Raw genomic sequence first — 23385 nt, forward strand, 5'->3', positions numbered from 1 at the left:
CCGCAGCCTGGGAGTGATTCTCGACTCTAACCTGCCGCTCTCAGATCATGTATCAAAATTAGTGTCTTCATGTTTCTAATACTTACGCCAGCTAAAGTGCATCCGTGCTTCTCAGAGAATGATTTTGCCCAGCTACTATATGCGTTTGTGTTATCCCGCTTAGACTATTGCAACACGCTACTCGTAAGCTTACCCGCAAAAAAGTCTCCCGTCTCCAAGGCGTGCAAAATGCTGCAATCCAATTTCGGAAAAATCTGGGCTTCCATGACCACATCACCCCTGCACTAAGATCCATATACCGGCTGCCTATCCGAAAATGATGCATCTTTAAAGCCCTGGTTTTAGCTTTTAAAACATTTCACAAGATGACACCAAGCTACATAGCATCGAAACTACAAATTTATGTCCCCAACCGATCACTGAGTTCCCAAGCAGAAAAACGGCTAGCCATTCCACCCAGTCACTCACTCACATCTGAAACAGCCCAGAAATGCTCTTATTCCCATTTCATACCCAGATCTTTAAATTGTCTATGGAACTTCAGGAAGACCATGAAAACCTTCCTCTTTACAAACCCAGCTCCTTAGCTTACATCTGCATCCCGGACTGACCTTTATGTCGGACCACCGGACCAAAAACCCACCACATTTCAATAACACACAAACCTACAAAGCTATTTTACCTGTGTTAGGCTATGTCCATACGGGAAATGATGTAATTTAAACCACCATAGACTATATCTTCTCGGAAAATTCTGCAATTTTTAAAACACCCTATGTCCACTGTCTATGACTCCAAGGGCTCCTTTAATCAAGCTGCGCTAGCGGGGTTAACGCGCGTGACTTTTCATCACACGCTAACCCTTGCGCTGGCCAAAAACTACCACCTGCTCAAGAGGAGGTGGTAGCGGTTAGCGTGGCTGGCGGTTTAACGTGTGCTATTATGCGCGTTAAACCGCTAGCGCGGCTTGAAAAAAGAAGCCCCAAATCTGTATGTTATGACTATACTGTAAAAGCTGAAATTTACACCTCTTTGTACACCAAGTTTGTTTTTCCCACCAAAGTTTGTCTTATTATACTGTGAATGTAATCTTGTAACCCGTTCTGGACTCCTTTGGGAGGATGGGCTAATAAATGAATAAATAAATATTCTTTAAAATACATGTGGAGGGGCATAATTAAAAATAATACGTCTAAGTCCCCTTTTGACCTAGGCCCTAAATGCTGAAAGTAGAAGCAGGGAAAATGTCCATTCTCAAAAAAACCAAAACATCCAAAAGGAGGTTTTTTAAAAAATAATGGCCTGCCTCTACATTCAGCTGTTTAAAAGCCCAGACCACCACTATGTCTATACTAACAACATATAATCAACCAAAAAAAAGCCTAAGTCCCAAACGCCCAGCACAAGATCTTGTGGAGGAGGAGGTGCAAGTCCTTCTCATAAAAGCTGGATTCTGTAACCGGTGTCTGTCAAAAAGAATGCCGGTTACAGAATCCCTACCCCAGCAACGATCGTGGCAGAAGAGATAGCCAATCTCCCCTGCCACGATCCACCCCCCACTCTGTCTGGCAACTCCCCACCCCTCCCAAAATGATCAGGGCAGGAGGGAACCCAAAGCCCTCCTGCCCCCGCAAGCTGCAACCCCCCGACAACATCAGGGCAAGAGGGAGCCAAAGCTCTCCTGCCCCGGCGAAACCCCCTACCCCCCACCCCTCTAAGATATGGGCAGAAGGAATCCTAGGCACTCCTGCCCTCATCACCCCCCCTACGATCGCCCCGAACCCCTGCTCAGGGCCCCCAAATCCCACAGACTCCCCACCCCGATACTCCCCCTCACCCAGCGAACCCCCCCACCCCCGACACTCCCCCGGTACCTTAAGAAAGTTGACTGGTTGGACGGGTCCCAAGTCCATCCATCCTGCAGGCCCACAATCCTCAGAATGGTGGGCCTTAGGGCCTGATTGGCCCAGGGGCCTCAAGCCCCGCACACAGGTGGGTCCTGAGGAGCCTGGGCCATCCAGAATAGATCCAGTTGCCTTAGGCCCCATCTGTGGGCAGGGCCTTAGGCACATAGGCCCAACCCAGCCTGTGTGCCTAAGGCCTCACCCACAGGAGGGGTCTAAGGCAACTGGGCCTATTCCAGTTGGCCCATGTGCCTCAGACCCCACCTGTGGGCGGGGATTGAACAACCTGGGCCAGTCAGGCCCTAAGGCCCACCATTCTGAGGATGGCGGGCCTGCCGGACAGACCGGCTTGGGACCCATTAAACTCGCCAACTTTCTTAAGGTATTGGGAGTGTCGGGGGTCGGGGTCACAGGGTGGGAGGGTCCACAGAGTTTGGGGGGATCGGGGGGTGATGAGGGAAGGAGTGCCTGGGTCCCTCCTGCCCGTATCTTAGAGGGGGTGGGAGTAGGGGGTTTTGCTGGGGCAGGAGGGCTTTGGCTCCCTCCTGCCCCGATGTTGTTGGGGGGGTCGTGGCTCACCAGGGTGGGAGGGCTTGGGCTCCCTCCTGACCTGATCATGTCAGGAGGGGTAGGGAGTTGCCAGGCAGGAGGGCCTGGGTTCCCTCCTGCCCGATCCAATTGGGGGGGGGGGGTGGATCGCGGCAGGAGAGATTGGCTATCTCTCCTGCCATCGTTATCGCAGCAGGGGAGATGAGCCATCTCTCCTGCAGCGATGGTTGCAGGAGAGGGTGGGCAGGTTGCCTGGGCCGCTGAGCTCATCGGGGCAGCTGTGATCAGCTCAGCGGCCCCTTTTTTCAGTACTTATGCCTGTTTTGACTTGGTCTAAGTCAAAACATATAAGTGCCGACTAGGCAACCTGTCAAATGTTTTGGTTATACCTGCTGTACGACTATGTCTAGGTCAGCCCATCTCCCATCCTTTCCCCTCCTCTAAAAACGCCTCTTTTAACTCTAAGCATTTAGAGGCATGGGAAAGGCCTAAGCTGGTTTTAGATACGTCTAAAACCAGCTTTGGTTATGGGTACTTGGAAGATCAGGCTTCTTGATCTTCCAAGTATCCATTTAGGCCACTTTGTAGATATTTTTATTATTATTATGAGCCCCATACTGTATATTACATAGGGCAGTAATGTCCAATGTCCAAAGTCCGGCCCGCGGGCCAGTTGCGGCCCGTCCTTTACTTCCATACGGCCCCCAGAGACACGGCTGATCAATGTCTTTCTCTCTGTCTGAGCCATCGCACATCCCCGCCCCCGCTCTTTTCTATGTGCCTGGCGCCACCTACGACGCGGGAATGCAGAAGGATTTGAAATCTGCATTCCTTCTCTCACCACGCAGCCACCTGTAGCCCCATGTAGAGTTGACCGAGGAGGTCTACTTCCTGTTTTAGTAAGTGCAATTTTATCCATAAAGCCCTGTTGCTTCATATAATTCCATATATATGTATATAATGTAATAAAAAAAGTCCAGAAAGCAGCGCCGAGAGGTAGAAGGGGAGGGGTGGCACCAGGACCTCCGATAACAGTGCGTCCTTCCTTATCCTGTTTCTAGGGACTTTAAATATGAAAGGCAGAGTGATTTTACTACTGTTTAGAATTGTAATTCAAATCGTTTGCAATAAAGTTTACATAAAATAGTTCATTTGTACTTAATTTTAAATGTCAGGCAAAATGGTCGGCCCTCGCACATGTTCACTTCATCAAGTCTGGCCCTCTTTGAAAAAAGTTTGGACACTACTGACGTAGGGAAAGGGAATGGGACATGATATAATGCCTTCTGTGGAAACAATCAAAATGGTTTACATATTATATGCAGATACTTATTTTATACCCTGGACAATGGAGAGTTAAGTGACTTGCCCAGAGACACAAGTTGCTGCAGCAAGAATCAAATTCAGTTCTCAGCCAACTATACAGAACAATTATGACTATCTATAGGGAAGGTTGTTTTCAAAGCACTTTCAAAGTGAATACAGTAGGAAAAGCCAGATGGGTGAACCTGCAATTCATCAAAAGATGGCCTTTATTCAGCAATTCACCTATGTTCAGTATAATAGATTGTGGAACGACAACTGGACTCAACATAGGCTATGTTTCGGCATCAAAGGCGTCCTAGCAAGGTTGTCTTATAGAGTATGTAAGCAATGGGTCAACTGAGCAAGAAATACTTCTTGCCTAATTCTGTAGCATTAACTCATAGCAGGTAGCAGGTAGTCAACCAAATGTTAATAAAATGTTAATAAAAATGTTAATAAAATAAAAATGTTAATAAAAAATTGTTGGAACACCTCTTCTTAATGCAACGTTAGTTTTGGATTTGATGTGCACTATAATGCAATGTTATAGTACTTTAAACACCAAACTCAATCCCCCTGATATTCAGCTGGCTGTAGTCAGTGTTTTTTTAAACACTTACCAGCACAGGCTGAATTAACCCCCGATATTCAGTGCCAGGTCATGTCTGGGCATTAACACTGAATACTGAGGGCTAAGTGTAGGTAGTCAGGCTGCCAGAGTTTATGTGGGCCTAAACAATATTGAGCTGGGTCTACAGAAGCAAGTTATGAGACCCTAGCTGAATATCAGGCTGGGATCCACAAAACTATTTTTTGTTGACAGAAAACCCTTCCAATGCCCTTAGGGAATCCCTAATACTATCTCCTACCCTCTGTGATGTCCTAAGCCCCTCCCTTTTCTTCCCCTTGACCTAACTCCCTACTACTGCCCTTCCCCAAATATCTAGGTAGGTCCCCTTGGGCCTACCTATTTATCTGGTAGTCCAGTTGGGGGTCTTTGGGGGACTGACCCCTTGCTCCTGCCCCTCATGACTGCCTTTTAAAATATCTGCTGTAAAAAGTCATGACAGCCATTTTGAAAGGCAACTTTGAAGGGGCTGTGTTCCTCTCCTCAAAAACCCCCACTGGACCACCAGTGGGAACCTTCCTAGACTTGGGGGGAGGGCAGGGGGAGGGGGAGTGTTCAAGGGAGAGAGGAGGGAAGGGAGTTAGGACATCAAGGTGGGAGGGTTTTTTTTTAAAGAAAAAAATATGTACAGTATGTGGTTGCTGGCCCGATATTCAGTGCTGGCACTCGCATAGCTAAGTGTCTTAACTTTTGAGCTTTGAATATTGGCCCCAATGTATTCTAGTAAAAACAAAAAAACAAAAAAAATCCAGGGGCAGGGAATACCTAGTGTAGCTGAATGTAACTTACTTTGAGTTGCTATTGGAAAAGGTGTGAGTTAAATGCAAATAAATCAAATAGCAACCTTTGAATTTTTTGAGAGATGAGCTTTAGAGGACAAGCACCCACCTCAGTTTATAATTGCTACCGTTTTATGGCTGAAAGAATTGAAAATAGTGTTTATTTGTGTGTTTCTTCTTTTCTGAGTGAAAACAATTCTTGGTCTCGACTATTGCCAAGATTAATAATTCTCCAAACCCTTTCTGCGCAGCAGCTCTGCTCAGTTTTCCATCACATATTAGGAACTATTTTACCATCCCTATATCTAGAAACCACTTTTAGACATAAAAATAAAGTTATCAACTGGAAGCACACGAGATAAGATTAGGTTACACACCTGGTTATTTGTGATATATTGTTTCTTAATTAGTGTGGTAAGTTTTCATGTTATTGTTTTGTTTTCTTATGAGACAGCGTGTCACTAATTAATCAAAAATAGTTTTGACAGGAACTTACTCACCTTTCACTTGCCAGGAACAACCAGGAACAATGTTTCCCTTGTACGAGATCAAAACAAAAGGCTGAATTATTGCAGTAGATTGTAGGAGTGTTTCTTTTTCATTATATGACTCATGCTAAGAATCAGTTCCTTCCAAGGTGGCTTCTACCACACTCTCTCACTCCCTCTCTTTCTCTGCCTCTCCCGCATTCATGAACGCCAACAGCAGTTAGGAGCTAAATTTAATAGAATCCAGAGGATTTAAGTGTTCATTTGCTCTATATGACTGTATAATTCTGCATGATACTGTTTTTCACGGTGGCAAGTCAAATCCGCACAAGACAAATGTGCGCATTCAAATACGCGCAGACATTTGAACGCAGCAGCAATTGCATGAATGACAATTGCGCAATAAATAAATGCGCAAGGGATGTTTGCGCACAGCAGAAATGAGCACAAATTTGTCTTGCGTGCTATTGTCCAGCTCGATAATAGCCTACACGCATATGTCCGCGCTCATTTGTCTTGCACGCTATTGACTTGCACGATATAGACTTGCGTGCATGTATCCTGCACTTCATTGTCTTGTGCTCTAATGTATGCACCAATTTGACTGCGCGCATTTGTCTTGAGTGCAACTGACTATGAACCGTTTTTCATAGGTTTCTAGTATAAAAGCAGAGATAGGGAGATAGCTCTGTGGCATTTTGACAAGCTTTTATATTAGTACAGTAAGATAATAAAGATGGGAACATCATCTGCTACAGAAATGTACCCTAAGGCAATTGCTAGTACCTTTTGAAACCTTAAAGGTGCCTGAAGAAATGAGGAAACTGAGAGGGGACATGATCGAACGTTCAAGATAATGAAGGGAATAGACTTAGTAAAGACAGGTTGTTCACCCTCTCCAAGGTAGAGAGAATGAGAGGGCACTCTCTAAAGTTAAAAGGGGATAGATTCCGTACAAACGTAAGGAAGTTCTTCTTCACCCAAATAGTGGTAGAAATCTGAAAAACTCTTCCGGAGGCTGTTATAGGGGAAAACACCCTCCAGGGATTCAAGACAAAGTTAGACAAGTTCCTGCTGAACCAGAACGTCCGCAGGTAAGGCTAGGCTCAGTTAGGGCACTGGTCTTTGACCTAAGGGCCACCGCGGGAGCGAACTGCTGGGCACGATGGACCACCGGTCTGACCCAGCAGCGGCAATTCTTATGTTCTTAACAGTAAATTTGGGGGGAGGCAGCCAACCTTTATCCAAATCTGCCTCCCAAAAAAATGGTGCTGGGCTTGCCTTCAGTAAGACCCCACTGTGAGAGACAGGGTCAGGGAGGGATGCTGGCCCCTGTCCAATTTCAGCTACCTGAATGAATTCTTGCTGCTTCTTGATGAGCGCAGAGATGATGGGAGCTGGCTTGGAGGTAGGCTTGGGAGCTGGCTTGGAGGTAGGCTCCAAAGGGTGGTAGTGAACGGCACCCCCTCCAAAATGACGGAGGTGATTAGTGGAGTACCACAGGGCTCAGTCTTGGGCCCAATCCTATTCAACATCTTTATAAGAGACTTGGCAGAAGGGCTTCGAGGTAAAATAACATTATTCGCCGATGACGCCAAACTTAGTAATGTAGTGGGCAAATGCATAACAGACGAAGATTCAGTGCCCGAGAACATGATGCACGACCTACTCCTACTGGAGCGATGTTCTAGGACATGGCAACTCAACTTCATTGCCAAAAAATGCAAAGTTATGCACCTGGGCAGCCAGAATCCATGCAAGTCTTATACCCTTAATGGCGAGATCCTAGCAAAAACGGTAGCAGAACGAGACTTGGGGGTAATCGTCAGTGAGGACATAAAGTCTGCCAATCAAGTGGAGCAGGCTTCGTCCAAGGCAAGACAAATCATGGGCTGCATACGAAGGGGTTTCGTCAGTCGTAAGGCGGAAGTCATTATGCCATTGTATAGATCCATGGTGAGGCCCCACCTGGAATACTGTGTGCAATTCTGGAGGCCGCATTATCGCAAGGATGTGCTGAGACTGGAGTCGGTGCAAAGAATGGCCACCCGGATGGTCTCGGGACTCAAGGATCTACCATACGAAAAACGGCTTGACAAATTACAGCTATACTCGCTCGAGGAGCGCAGAGAGAGGGGGGACATGATCGAGACGTTCAAGTATCTTACGGGCCGCATCGAGGCGGAGGAAGATATCTTCTTTTTCAAGGGTCCCACGACAACAAGAGGGCATCCGTTGAAAATCAGGGGCGGGAAACTACGAGGTGACACCAGGAAATTCTTTTTCACTGAAAGAGTGGTTGATCGCTGGAATAGTCTTCCACTACAGGTGATTGAGGCCAGCAGCGTGCCTGATTTTAAGGCCAAATGGGATCGGCACATGGGATCTATTCACAGGGCAAAGGTAGGGGAGGGACATTAAGGTGGGCAGACTAGATGGGCCATGGGCCCTTATCTGCCGTCTATTTCTATGTTTCTATGTTTACAGGGATACAGGAACTTTATTAAAGTCAATAAAGCGTTGTTTTCCGAGGGATAGTTGACATTGGTGAGAAAACAGGAGCTAACACGATCCGTGTTTCGAAAAACACTCCCTTCCTCAGGGCTCCAAGATGTCCTATGTCTCAAAAACCAAAGACCACGTGGAGTTCAATGATATGATATGAATTTTGAGAGTGATAAGCGACGAAAGGCTCCTGTGATAGTTGCTCCTCCATGTGGAGCTAATAGCAGTTAGGAGGGCGAATCATCTAATCCCAGGGAATAATGAAAGGAAGCATACTCCCCTTTCTTTTCGCTTTCCCTAGATGATTGGAAAACGTCCCTGGAAGTTATAATTCTGCAGCAAATTTTTTTATTATCTTGTACTTACATTTTTTTTTAAAGAGTTTTCATATTGGTTTGGTGTTGCAAAGTCTTTTTTTCTGGTTGCAGAACGCCCGGTACGTCTTTTGGCTCCGAGCACAGTTGCAGAAGTCTTTCACTTCATAGCATAGATACGAATGACTACACATTTATTTATAGCATCGTTTGATATGACGTAGAAGACTCTTAATACTCCTGAGGCAGGCCTGTTTGGCCGAAACATGTACATGTCAAGTCATTGAGTTACTGGATGAATAAAGTCATTTGAACCATCAGATGAACTAAAGGACATTTGTCTTTTTGTGTACATCATTCTAATTAGTACAAATCCACTCCATTTTTTGTATATTAGAGTTTGTGGTTTTGTTTCCCTTGGTCTATTCCCTGAAAATCTTTTTATACATATGCTTAAAGTTGTGTTGCATGAGCAAAATTTCTTTGACAGACTCAACCAGCAGAGGATCAGCAATGCCTTTCCCTTTCCCTCTCTTAGAATCCTCTTGTAGTCCAATAACTTAATCAGTGGGGGTCAAAAACTACTAGTGTGACATGCCGAACACTGTAACTGCTTCAGGAAATTCAGAAAGGTAACCCACCATATAACAATCAAGCCTCAGTGGTGACTCTTTTCACACCAGCCATTCTGAGACAGTTGGGGCTTAATTGATTTAGATAGATCCACTACGAGGTCCCAAATTGCCTCAAGAGTTATCTCTTGGGGTTTCTTTAATGTAAAAGAAGGTTCTTTAAGAGCAAAACTCTCACTCTTGACTAGGACTCTCCTGCTCACGAACAAGTTGCGGCGATGACAAATCCTCAGGTTCCAACGGAATCCCCTGTGTAAACCGGGGATCCAACTCCATGCTCCCCTCTTTGCTCCCAATGGCCTCCGGGGAGAGTCCCTCACCGCCTTCCGATGATTCCTCCACCTGCAGGGAGCTGACAATCTGAGGAGGAGGAGGAGGCACTCTGGCATCGGGGCTCAAGGTGGTTTATACTTTGTTTTATATTATAAATTCTCGCTGATTCTACATCTTGGTTTCTTAATTTTTGAGGACTTGAGTTAAAGTTAAGCTATATATATATATAATCTTTGTTAAGATAGAAGATAATAATCTGTCTTGTATTTTGCATTGTATTTTATTTTTCTGCCTAACCTTACCTTTCTGTACAAGTGAATACTTGATATGTTATTGAAAAATGATTTAAAAAAAAAAAAACAGCTACACTATCCGCTTTTACCACATCCTCTGGCAACGCATTCCAGAGCTCAACTGTTCTCTGAGTAAAAAAAAATTTCCTCCTATTGGTTTTAAAAGTATTTCCCTGTAAATTCATTGAGTGTCCCCTAGTCTTTTTAATTTTTGATGGAGTGAAAAATCGATCCACTTCTACCTGTTCTACTCCATTCAGGATTTTGTAGACTTCAATCATATCTCCCCTCAGCAGTGTTCCCGCTAAGCTGCGTTGACGTGCGCACGCGCACAAAATATTACCTCGCAGCGCACATGTTTCTCGTCACAGCGCACACAGTGTAGAGCACAGTTCTTCAACCGCCGGTCCGCAAACAAAATCTTGCCGGTCCGCGAAGGATTCGGTCCCGCCGCAACGAAAGGCCGGCGTCAGCTGACTTGCAACTTCCTGTTGCAGTCGCTGTGCCGGGACTCCTGCCTTCGCCGGGACTCCTGCCTTCCACCGCGTTTGCCTCCTGCCTTGTCTCCGCACCTCCAGACCAGCAGCGGCAGCTGTGTATGCTTTTAACTTCGGCACAGAGCTGCCCCTAATCAATAGTTTAGCGCGGTTTCATAAGGCAGCCTCGGGGCCTTTGCTAGGCCGGCCCACATCGCATCATCGAAGCGGGCCGGCTATCAAAGGCCCCGAGGCTGCCTCATGAAACCGCGCTAAACTATTGATTAGGGGCAGCTCTGTGCCGAAGTTAAAAGCATACACAGCTGCCGCTGCTGGTCTGGAGGTGCGGAGACAAGGCAGGAGGCAAACGCGGTGGAAGGCAGGAGTCCCGGCAGTTAAAAGCATACAGAGCTGCCGCTGCTGGTCTGAACTCTTGGGCCGCTGAAGGAGGGCAAAAAGCAGCTGTCCTGGAGGTTTCCCTTCCTCTCGCCTTTACAGGTTCCTTTTTTCCACCTTTTTTTTTTTTCCTTCAAACGGCAACGGGCCCCAGCATCGACATCAATCAAGTAAGTTCCACTGTCAATCAAGCGGTTCTGCTCGGCCAAAGCTTCCCCTGTGACATGAGCCACCCTCAGGGGAAAGAAAGTGACCCACAAAGGTGAGGGGAAGGGGGGCAGATGATGGAAGTTGGGGGGGGGGGAGAGAGAGAGAGAGAGAAGGGGCAGATGATGGAATGGAGGAGATGAGAGAGAGAGAGAAGGGGACAGATGATGGAAGTGAGAAGAAGGGAGAGAGAGCAGAAGGCAGATGGATGTCAGTTGAGAAGGGAGAGCAGATGCTGAATGGAAGTGGGGAAAGAACACATACTGGATGGAAGGAGGAGATAAATAAAGGGGGAAGAAAATAGTAAGATAATGGAGGGGTGAGGGAAAGGGGTGACAAGCTGTGTGTAGACACAGTGAAAAGAGGGAAACGGGACTAAATAGTAAGAAAGAATTTAATTTAGATGGAGGCAGAAAATAGAGAAGGAAGACCAGAGAAGAAAAGGGAAGAGAGAGCAGAGAATGATCAGATCTGAGTGGAGGAAATGAGAAGAGAGATATGCTAAAAACCACAGGGGGGAGGGAAGGATAGAGATGCCAGACCATGAGGGGAACAGAAGGAAGATGATGGATGCTAGACCAAATTGGGGGGTGGGGGGGGGCAGGAGGAGAGATGGCAGGGAAAGACAGACAGTGAATGGAAGGGGCAGATGCTGGACTGAAGAGACAGAGAAGGTTATCATGCTGCTGTACCGGGCCATGGTACGCCCTCACCTGGAGTACTGCGTCCAGCACTGGTACTTTAAGAAGGACACGGTACTACTCGAAAGGATCCAGAGAAGAGCAACTAAAATGGTTAAGGGGCTGGAGGAGTTGCCGTACAGCGAAAGATTAGAGAAACTGGGCCTCTTCTCCCTTGAGCAGAGGAGATTGAGAGGGGACATGATAGAAACATTCAAGGTACTGAAGGGAATAGACTTAGTAGCTAAGGCAGGGAGAACGAGAGGGCACTCTCTAAAGTTGAAAGGGGATAGATTCCATACAAACGTAAGGAAGTTCTGTGGTAGAAAGCAACATATTTATTTGGCTCATAACTTGCTGGCGCCCGATATTTTTAGCTCACAGTGAAAAAAGTTTGCTCACAACACCCGCCCGCTTAGAGGGAACACTGCCCCTCAGTCGTCTCTTTTCCAAGCTGAAGAGCCCTAACCGTTTTAGTCTTTCCTCATACGAGAGGAGTTCCATCCCCTTTATCATCTTGGTCGCTCTTTTTCTAGCGCCACTACATTTAGGTGACAAAACAGTCTACATCTTGGATTCTTTTACTGTCATCTACACTTGAGAACTGAGGCCCCCTTATATCAAAATGTGTTAGGGTTTTCTTTTTATCACTGGCCACTGTGGTAAAAGCTCTGATGCTCATAGCAATTCCATGAGTATTTATTTATTTATTTATTCATTTTCATAGTCCCAGGAACCCAGAACGGGTTACAAAGACACATACACTAGGGGCCTCTTCTATCAAACTGCGCTAGCAGTTTGTAACGTGGTGAGCCACGCTGAATGGCCCGTGCTGCTTCCGATGCTCATAGAGTTCCTATGAGCGTTGGGAGCAGCAAGGGCCATTCAGTGCGGCTCTCTGTGCTACATACTGTTAGCGCAGTTTGATAGAAGAGGCCCTAATTTTTTTTGAACAGAGATATGTATGCTACAGAGTCAATAACATGCTCAGGATCAAGACACAAAGCTATAGAATCAATGACTTAGAACTTATAGAGAATGTGACTAAGAACACATGCTTAGCAGAATCTAAGAAAATGAAACCATAGAGTCCTGAATGGGTATTATCATATCTGCAGTGAACAACATGATCAACTTTAAACTTTACATTGGGAAAGGGAAACATACCAAAACCTTAACCACGACTTTAAACTTTAAAAAGGGAAGATACGATAGCATGAGAGCAATGGTGAAACAACGGCTCAAGAAAAAGATGGACAAAATTAAAATGGTAGATGAGGCATGGTCCCTACTGAAAAATACTATCACGGAAGCACAAAATCTCTACATTCCGTGGATTTCCAAAGAAAGGAAAACTAAAGGCAATGGAGAACCGGCATGGCTTACTAGAGAAGTGAAGGAAGACATAAAAGAAAAGAAGGACTCCTTTAAAAAATGGAAACGCACGAAAACAACCGAAGCTTGGAACAAACACAAAGATGATCAGAAGAAATGTCACAAGGCGGTGAGGGATGCCAAAAAGGACAATGAGGAGAAAATAGCGCAAGAGGCCAAAAATTTCAAGCCCTTCTTTAGATACGTAAAAGGAAAAAAGCCTGCAAAAGAGGCAGTGGGACCGCTGGATGACCAGGGAAGAAAAGGGTACATCAAGGAAGACAAACAAATTGCAGACAGACTAAATTCCTTCTTTGCGTCTGTCTTTATGAAGAAGGACACCGCAACAATACCAGAAGCAGTGAAAGTGTTCAAAGGAGTAATAGAGGACAGCCTCACTACAGTAGAAGTGGACTTGGACCAGATATACTACCAGATCGACAATCTTAAAAATGATAAATCCCCTGGACCTGATGGAGTTCACCTTAGAGTCTTAAAAGAACTGAAGGTTGAAATCGGAGAGCTTTTGCAATAACTTGCCAACCTGTCAATTAGAACTGGACAGATATCGGAAGATTGGAAGATAGCGAACGTCACGCCAATTTTCAAAAAAGGATCAAGAGGAGAACCAGGCAACTACAGGCCTGTGAGTCTTACGTCTGTCCCTGGAAAGATGGTTGAAGCACTGATTAAAGATAGCATAGTCTGGCACTTGGATACACACGACCTAATGAGATCCAGTCAACATGGCTTCAGGAAAGGGAAATCATGTTTGACGAATTTACTTCAATTTTTGGAGACCATGAACAAACAAATTGATAGTGGAGAACTGGTGGAAATAATATACTTGGACTTCCAGAAAGCGTTCGACAAGGTTACACATGAAAGACTTCTCAGGAAACTACAAAGCCATGGAATAGAGGGAGATATACTAAGATGGATAGGCAAATGGCTAGAGAACAGAAAGCAGAGGGTGGGAATCAATGCGAAGTTCTCAGACTGGGAAAAAGTGACTAGCGGTGTGCCCCAGGGCTCAGTACTTGGGCCCATCTTATTTAATATTTTCATCAATGACCTAAAAGAAGGAACATCCAGTGAGATCATCAAGTTTGCAGACGACACAAAACTATGCCAGGCAATCAGATTGCAGAAGGATAGCGAGGAACTCCAGAGTGACTTGTGTCAGTTAGAGAAATGGGCAGAGAAATGGCAGATGAAGTTTAATGTGGAAAAGTGCAAAGTAATGCATTTAGGCAGAAAGAACAAGGAACACAAGTGTAGAATGTCAGGTGCAACTCTGGGTAAGAGCGAACAAGAAAAGGACCTGGGTGTACTGATAGATAGGACCCTGAAACCGTCGGCACAATGTGCGGCAGCGGCAAAGAAAGCAAATAGAATGTTAGGCGTGATAAAGATAGGAATCAAGATCGGAGAAAGTTATAATGCAATGGTCAGACCACACTTGGAATGCTGTGTTCAACATTGGTATCACAACCTAAAGAAGGATATAAAACTGCTGGAGAGGGTGCAGAGACGAGCAATGAAGCTAATAAAAGGTATGGAGAACTTGGAATACAAGGAATGACTTAAGAGACTGGGATTGTTCTCCCTTGAAAAAAGGAGACTGTGAGGGGATATGATCGAGACTTTCAAAATATTGAAAGGAATCGACAAAATAGAGATGGAAAAAACATTATTTACAATGTCCAATGTGACACGGACAAGAGGACATGGACTGAAGCTAAGGGAGGACAAGTCCAGGACAAATAACAGGAAGTTCTGCTTCACGCAATGAGTGGTGGATACCTGGAATACTCTCCCAGAGGATGTTATTGTAGAATTCACCATTCTAGGATTTAAAAGAAAACTAGATGCACATCTCCTTACAAGAGGCATAGAGGCATATTGGTGACTAAAATTCTGCCAGGTGTACACCTGGCTGGGCCTCCGCGTGTGCGGATTGCCGGACTTGATGGACCGAAGATCTGATCCGGAGATGGCAGTTCTTATGTTCTTATATTCTAATGGTAGAAGAACTGGTTAGCAGGCACAGGTGTTCTGAGGTAAGATACATCGAAGCAAGGTCTGTTAAAGTTTGAGACCAGAATTGATCCGGTGCAAAAAAAGAAGTGTCTTTATTACTTTCCGGAAGGGCAGTAGGTTATAAATTGCTCTAATGGCAGGAGGGAGTTGATTCCAAAATTTAGGTATGCTATAGTAATATGATCGCTTTTGGGCTTGATAAAAAGGGACCTGAATTTTTTGATTAAAGTTCATGTGTTTATATACTGCTACTATGCTATTCTTCCCACTTTGTTTGTGACCTGACTTTTGTTGTGGGCAGCTTGTAGTCCTTGTTTTGTTTTTTTTGCCCAAAGTTGGGCACCATTTGCAGAAGCCAGGGGTATGAGTAGTATTCATGCACATAAGAGTTAGTATTCTATAATCTGAGCATGCAAACAATGCTTGCTTCTAAAGACTCACATTACGAAATGAGGGGAGTCTGACCATTTGAAAGATTTCTCCTTATCTAGAACAGTCTATTTTTAAAATCCTCCTCCTGGAATACAAATAGCAGAGAGGAAAACTAGAAGGGCCAGATGGCCTTTTCCTACCATCATTTATTATATTACTGTGTTGACAATCTGGGCCTACACGAAAAACTATAATGCGCATGATAAGGCCTTATCCTGCATGATGAATAATTTTCTATGCAGAAAGGCCTTAATGTCATAGAGCTATATTGCCTTGAATCAGAGCATATGACTTTCCACCTGCCATCTTCCAGTAACCAAGGATCTCTTTCAAATTGCAAGTTAGGTTGGACGTTTCTCACTTTTGTCTTGATTCAGAGCTTATGAACCCAGCTGTGGCACATGGCCAAGGAAACACAAAACAGCTGGATATGTTTATATTTTAATACAACATCACAGTTTGTTGCCGTAAACATTTATTTAAATGTCTAGCTACTCATTGTTTCCTGCTTTTTTTGGCAATACCGTGTCTGATGAACAATAGAGGCCTAATGCACCTGCACATATACATGTAAAACTGATTATGGTTGAAATTTAAAGATCCTTTTTTACTAAAGTGTTAAGCAGTTATGCAGGAACTAGCATGCTCCCTTGCTAACAGTTAACATAGTGGCTTGCCTCTTAGCACGTGTTAACTGACAAACATCAAGTTTCAAGTTTTATTTAAAAAAAAAATTGATATTCTGCTTATCAAGCTTCTAAGTGGCATACATAAAATATATTTTAAAAAATATATAAAATTGGAGATACATAGACTAAGAGTTCCTTTTATGAAGCCGCGCTAGTGGGGTTAGCACGCGAGACTTTTAATCACGCGCTAACCCCCGCACTGGCTAAAAAACTACCACCTGCTTAAGGCAGGCGTTAGCGTCTAGCGCATCCAGCAGTTTAACACGCACTATTATGCGCATTAAACCGCTAGTGCGGCTTGATAAAAGGAGCCCTAAGACGCATAGACATAATGGAGCATAAGGGAGGAAGGGGAAGAACTACATTTCTTATAGGATAGAAAGACAATTAAGGATAATACGTGAGGAGTGGACCCATCTGTAATAAAGGTTTGAGAATGATTTGTTTAAAGATCAAAGGCATCTTTAACTAAAAATGTACTTTATATTTAACATCACACATCACACATTTACCCCCTTCTTCTATTAAACTGCGCTAGCAGTTTGTAAGCGCAGGGGGCCACGCTGAATGGCCCACGCTGCTCCCGACGCTCATAGGAACTCTATGAGCATCGGGAGCAGCGCGGGCCATTCAGCGTGGCTCACCGTGCTAAAAACTGCTAGCGCAGTTTAATAGAAGAAGGGGGTAACTGTTAATGTAGCAGATGTGAAGGGGCATTTTCAATGATATCTAAATCTGGTTTTGGATGTTTTCTTTCAAAAATGGCCATTTGCTAGATGTTTTCCATCTCGATGTGTCTATCTTTTTGAACCGTTTTTGAGAAATAAAAAAAACAACAACCGTCCAAGGGAATAAAAGACACACACACAAAAACAAGCCACTAGTAGACTGACCATACAGACATTGCAGCAGAGCAGTGGAGCATTCTAGGGGGCACTGCAGTGGACTTCACATACGAGGACCCAGGTACACTTCTCAACATTATCCCCTTACATTGTGTGGGGAGCCCTCTAAAACCCACCAAAAACCTACAGTGCTCAACTGTATACTAGAGAATGACATGGTGGCAGTTACCCGCGGGTAGCTGCAAGTAACCCGCCAAAATGGTGGAGGGGGGGAAGTTCTCACTGCGGGCACAGGGACAAGACCAGCCACTGCCCCGTGGAGCAGTGAATGGCCTTGTCCCCACAGTTAAGGGAGGGAAGGCACGTGGTCACCGATTGCGCACAGCCCCCTTCCTCCCTCCCTACAGCCAAATCTATCTCCCTCCCCCTTACCTTCGCGGAGCTTTAGTAATGAAACTTACTGAAGCCAGCGAAGCCTGCCTGCTTACAGTCGCGTGTGTCACAGGAGAAGCTTCCGCCCACAATTACACGACTGCAGGAACAGGCAGGCAGTCTCCGCTGGCTTCAGTAAGAGTTTCTTTACTAATGCGCTGCGAAAGTAAGAGGGAAGGAGGGAGATTCTTGGGCCACTGAAGGGCGGTAAGGTGGCGAGAGGGAAGGGTGGATGATGCGGGGACGGGGCGGTGAAGGGGACGATGGTACAGGAACGGGGTAGTGATGGGGACAGATTTTTTTCCCCGTGTCATTCTCTACTGTATACCACAACAATACAGGTGTCTACAGGTGTCACCTATATGTAGGTACAGTTGGTTTTTGGTGGGTTTTGGAGTGCTCACATTTTCAACCACAAGGTATTAGGTAGAGTAGTATATGGGTCTGAGTCCTCTTCTCTACAGTTCATTGCTTCGACAACTAGAGTACTCCAGGGACCTGCTTGCTGCTCTAATATGACTAGACTTTACATCTGAAGCTGTCATACAGGTTGGTATGTATTGTTTGTTTTAGGAATAGAAGGAGGTCACTGAGGGAGCAAGGGGATCATGCCTTAATCTCCCCAGTGGTCATCTGATCAGTTTGGGTACCTTTATGGCATTTATTCATTATTGAAATAGGTCTAGCCTCGTCTAATGTCCAATATGTGCCCTGGGCGTTTTCCGCAATGTTGTATTATTGCAGGAAAGTATCTAGATCATAAGCTCGCACATGTCCCACCCAAAACGTGCCTTCTTGAAATTTTGATGGACTGCATATGAATTGCTTAGAAAACTGTCTAAAAGCTAGGTTTTGAAAATAGCAATTTAGATGTTTGGATGAAAAGAGGTCCATTTTTATGCCACTTTTTGGATGTTTTTTTGTTTTGAAAATGAGGCCCATAGTGAAGCAGTTAATGCCACCTAAATAAATGACTTTAATTGCATTGCAAATAACTCAGATCACTTAACATGTGATAAGCATATCGTCTCTGCTCGGGAAGATGATAGGAATGTCCCTAACAGCTAAAAGAGACTTTGAAGATGCTGCACAATTTTATTTTTATTTATTTATTGTCTATTAATGTGAGATAGTTGCTACATTTTTACACAGCTTAGTAAAAGTGGGGCAATGTTAAACATTCTTTAGTGTGGTTTTTTTTATTTTTTTTTTAATCATGCTTTTCTTTGCTAACTCCATAACCTACAGGAGTTTCTATTTTCAACCCCCCTAGAACAGCTCATGCTATTAAAACCAATTCTTTTGTTCTGGAGGAATATGGTAACAAAATTTAGCTGATCCATCAAGCCAAATTCATGAATTAAAACCTTGAAATTGTATTAAAGGACATTTCAGGAGCCATATAAACATATTACGAAGCTCGTCAAGATTTGATGTTAGCTTAATTTAAAAAACAAACAATGAACTGCCTGAGTATTGCAGGTTCACTAGAATTGTATTATATTTATGAAACCATTCTATTGCAAAATGTAACATACATGAAAACAAATAAAGAAATGAATGTCTGAAATCCAAAGTATAATTTTAAAAAGGAATGACTTGGTAAAACAATGTTTTGCTCCATATTTTAAATAGAATGCCCAAATCAGAATTAAGACATCCAGGTCAGAGTATATTTTAGATCAGGATCTGTCAACATGAGGCCTGTTCCTAAATGCATCAAGGAATGGACTTGCATGTCTAAATTATCAATTGGATCAACATAAACATATATGCGCTGGCAGATATTATTTACTTATTCAATTTTCTATACCATTCTCCCAGGGGAGCTCAGAATGGTTTACATAAGGGGTGTTCAACCCGCGGCCCATGGGCCACATGCGGCCCCACTTGAGGGCTATTCAGTGTTTTCCACTGCTGCCCTTGGGTGTTTACATTCTTGCCGGCTGTCTTGCTGAAGTGTTCGCTGAAAGCTGAGGGCAGGGGCTCCTATGTGCCTCCTGCGGCTGACCCAGAAGCATTCCCTCTGACGTCGCAACGTCATAGAGAAGGCTTCCAGATCAGCCATAGGAGGCGCGTAGGAGCCGCTGCCCACAGCTTTCAGCGAACACTGCAGTAAGACGGAGGAGGGAGCCGGCAAGAATGTAAACACCCGTGGCACAGAAGGGTGGGAGGGAGGGAGAATGATGTGTTGGGACTTGAGAGAGAGGGAGCACAAACAGGACAAATGATGGAAGGAATAAAGGAAGGCCATGAACTTAGGACTCAGAATGAAGGGAAAGAGGGAGGGGAGCATGAGCCATAAGATGGAAGAATGGAGGGAGTGAGGGAAAGAGATGCTGAGGTGAGGGAGAGAACATAAAGGGAGAATTGGGTGTCTGAGAGAGAGAAAGAAATGGTGCACATGGGGAGATGGAGAGAGAGAGAATTATTGGACATGGTGGTGGGAGAAGAGTGAGGTAGTGAAGCATGGGCACAGAGAGAAGGGGGAGAACATACTGGGCTGAAGTCTCCTGGACTTTTTTTTAAAGTACAGAGGGGGAGAGTATTAAAAGAAGTGCTAGATTGGATGTGGGGAGAGAGCTTATAGGACCAGAAACAGAGGACAGAGAGAAATGGTGGGCAATAGTCTGAAGGGAGAGAAGTTGGACCTGGAGTGGTGTGGAGGAAGAGGGAAGGAGATACTTTGGGAGAATTGTTGGGAAGAGAAAGGGAGAAATAGTGGACCTGGGGGAGGCAGGCAGGCAGGCAGAAGGAGAGATGGGATGGGGGCAGTTATAAAGGGAAAGAAAGAGAAGTTGGATCTGGGGATGGAAGGGAGGGAGAGAGAAATATTAGGCCATGCAGCATCTCTCTTTTTTTCCCCTCTATTTCATTGTTCAACATCAAGAGGGGAGGGAAGAAGAAAAACAGAAAAGAGAGGGAGCAAAATGTTGGACCATGGGGATAGAGGAGCAGAGATGGGCCCTCTGGAGGGCAGGAGGGAAGAGAGCTGGGATAAGAAGATGCTAGAAGATGGAAAGAAAGGGACAGGGAATTATAGCCTGAGCAGAGGAGAGAGGGAGGGGGATTCTTAAAGTGGTGAGCCATGTGGATAAGGTCAAAAGGGAGATAACAAGATGAGTGAGAGAGCAGTGAGTACAGTGGTAGAAATGTGGTAATTGGGAGTAGATAGCAGGAAATAGGAGGCTGGGAAAGTAGTGAGATGGGAAATGGGAGAGTTAGGGACTGAGATGGAGAATTAAGAGGTAGCTGAACATTTAAAAAGAAGAAGGCTGAGAAAGAAGGCAAGATTTGAGTGGACAGAGGCAAAAAAGAAAAAAAAGTTAAAGCTGAAAGGGAAAAATCAATACGTTGGAGACAGGCATAAGAAGGAAATGGAACGAGAGAAGAGGAGAAAAAAAAATGGACCGCAGACACTGGAAAGAGAATTAATTGAATACAGATAAAAAGAAGAAAGAGAAACTGGGACCAAGATGATGGAAAAACAAAACATCCGGACAACAAGGTAGAAAAAAATTGTTTTATTTTGGATTTATTAACTGGAATATGTTAGCTTTGGGATATGTGCATCACAATTATTTTTGTATTCAGTGGCATAGTCATATACAGTTGATTTGGGGGAGGGACTGGAGCCCAAAATTAGTGGATGGGCACCAAAGTTTCTCTCTGCCTGAGTGCAATTTATAAATACTTGAGCTAGTGGGGATTCCCAAGCCCTGCTAACTGAAGACATTTTCCTCCAGTCTGGCAACTCAAAATTTCCAAACTTTGCAGCCAATGGCAATATCCTCAAGCTGCCACTACTTTCATGCATGCATGAAAGCCAAGGGGGGAGGGGCAGGGAGGAGGGAAGGCAGCAGGTCTGCAATATTGCTGTCAGCTGCAGAACTTGGGAAATTGGAGGGGGAGGAGGTGGCCGTCAGTTGGTGAGACTTGGGGATCCCTACTAGCTACAGCAGGGGAGATGTTCATTTTGAGGCAGCCTAAGCTCTTAGTGGGAGGCCCAAAAAAGCAGTAATATTTACCCTGATTAAACAATCCTCCACATGCGCTGCTGACATCTGATTCAGCATCCCCGCTTTCATGAGACTCACCTCTGAAGAGGCTCACCGTAGCTGTAATAGAAGTGAATAGGAAAACCAGAGCGTGCATCCCTGCTCATGAGATAGTAACATAGTAGATGACGGCAGATAAAGACCCGAATGGTCCATCCAGTCTGCCCAACCTGATTCAAAAATCTGCAGTTTCAGTATAACAAAGAAAGAACATTCTGTATTATACCATCTTGACTTGGGTTATACAGAAGGCATAACATAGGGATGATAGGTGATCTGTTATCTGAAATTCTGAAAAATGAAAAGCTCTGAAAACTGAAATTTGACACTTCATTTATGTTTCAAGGTATTGCTCCAGTCCCATAGTTTGGAACATGTTTGTGTTTGAAATGCTTGAAGTGTTTAATGTTTGCCTTATTTTGAAAGTAATAAAGATAAAGACCCGAATGGTCCATCCAGTCTGCCCAACCTGATTCAATTTAAATTTTTTTAATTTTTTCTTCTTAGCTATTTCTGGGCAAGAATCCAAAGCTTTACCCTGTACTGTGCTTGGGTTCCAACTGACGAAATATCCGTTAAAAAATACTCCATCCCATCTAAACCCTCCCAGCCACTGAAGCCCTCTCTAGCCCATCCTCCCCCAAACGGCCATATACAGACACAGACCGTGCAAGTCTGCCCAGTACTGGTCTTAGTTCAATATTTAATATTATTTTCTGATTCTAAATCCTCTGTGTTCATCCCATGCTTCTTTGAACTCAGTCACCGTTTTCCTCACCACCACCTCTCTCAGGAGCGCATTCCAGGCATCCACCACCCTCTCCGTAAAGTAGAATTTCCTAACATTGCTCTTGAATCTACCACCCCTCAACCTCAAATTATGTCCTCTGGTTTTACCATTTTCCTTTCTCTGGAAAAGATTTTGTTCTACGTTAATACCCTTCAAGTATTTGAACGTCTGAATCATATCTCCCCTGTCCCTCCTTTCCTCTAGGGTATACATATTCAGGGCTTCCAGTCTCTCCTCTTACATGTTCTGGCACAAGTCTCCAATCATTTTCGTCGCCCTCCTCTGGACCACTTCAAGTCTTCTTACGTCCTGTGCCAGATACGGTCTCCAAAACTGAATACAATACTCCAAGTGGGGCCTCACCAACGACCTGTACAGGGGCATCAACACCTTCTTCCTTCTACTGGCTATACCTCTCTTTATACAGCACAGCATCCTTCTGGCATCAGCCACCGCCTTGTCACATTGTTTTTTCACCTTTAGATCTTCAGGCACTATCACCCCAAGGTCCCTTTCCCTGTACGTGCATATCAGCTTCTCAGCTCCCAGCATATACGGTTCCTTCCGATTATTAATCCCCAAATGCATTACTCTGCATTTCTTTGCATTGAATTTTAGTTTTTTTTTTTTTTTACTAGCTCACTTTGTTATTCAAAAACAATATTATATCAATCAATCAAGTAACTGAAGTTATTTAGTGAACACTCAGACCCACAGCTGAGGTCTCAGTGAAAAAATCACGGAGCAGCTGTTTTGAGAGACCATCATCGTTGTTCACAGTCTCACCCACCAAACAACAGCTAAATGACTACACAAAGATGGTAAAACAAAACCAACTTAGCTTTGAATGTAGTGGGTAATCGGTATAGCTGCTCCGGGTTCCTTTTTATTCAAATGACTGCATTCATTACAATTGCCGACCCCCCTAAAATTGCCGAATTTTAGTTGCCAGGCATTAGACCATTCCTCTAACTTTTGCAGATCCTTTTTCATATTTTCCACTCCCTCTTCGATGTCTACTCTGTTACAAATCTTGGTATCATCTGCAAAAAGGCACACTTTTCCTTCTAACCCTTCAGCAATGTCACTCACAAACATATTGAACAGGACGGCCCCAGCACTGAGCCCTGAGGGAATCCACTACTCACCTTTCCTTCCTCCGAACAGCTTCCATTGACCACCACCCTCTGGCATCTGTCCGACAGCCAGTTTCTAACCCAGTTCACCACTTTGGGTTCTAACTTCAGCCCTTCAACTTTGTTCAACAGCCTCCTATGAGGAACCGTATCAAAG

At 44.5% G+C, this 23385-nt stretch overlaps 1 long non-coding RNA gene across 1 annotated transcript in view; it reads right to left on the minus strand.

Annotated features, from left to right (window-relative positions):
• Positions 1-5712, minus strand: part of LOC117356563 — a 70634-nt gene extending 64922 nt beyond the window's left edge. The window contains exon 1 of the long non-coding RNA XR_004538669.1: positions 5666-5712. This is a non-coding gene — a long non-coding RNA (uncharacterized LOC117356563). The remainder of the gene's footprint in view (positions 1-5665) is intronic.
• Positions 5713-23385: the final 17673 nt, after the last annotated feature.

Source organism: Geotrypetes seraphini, chromosome 3 (genome assembly GCF_902459505.1).
Source record: "Geotrypetes seraphini chromosome 3, aGeoSer1.1, whole genome shotgun sequence".
Lineage (NCBI taxonomy): Eukaryota > Metazoa > Chordata > Amphibia > Gymnophiona > Dermophiidae > Geotrypetes > Geotrypetes seraphini.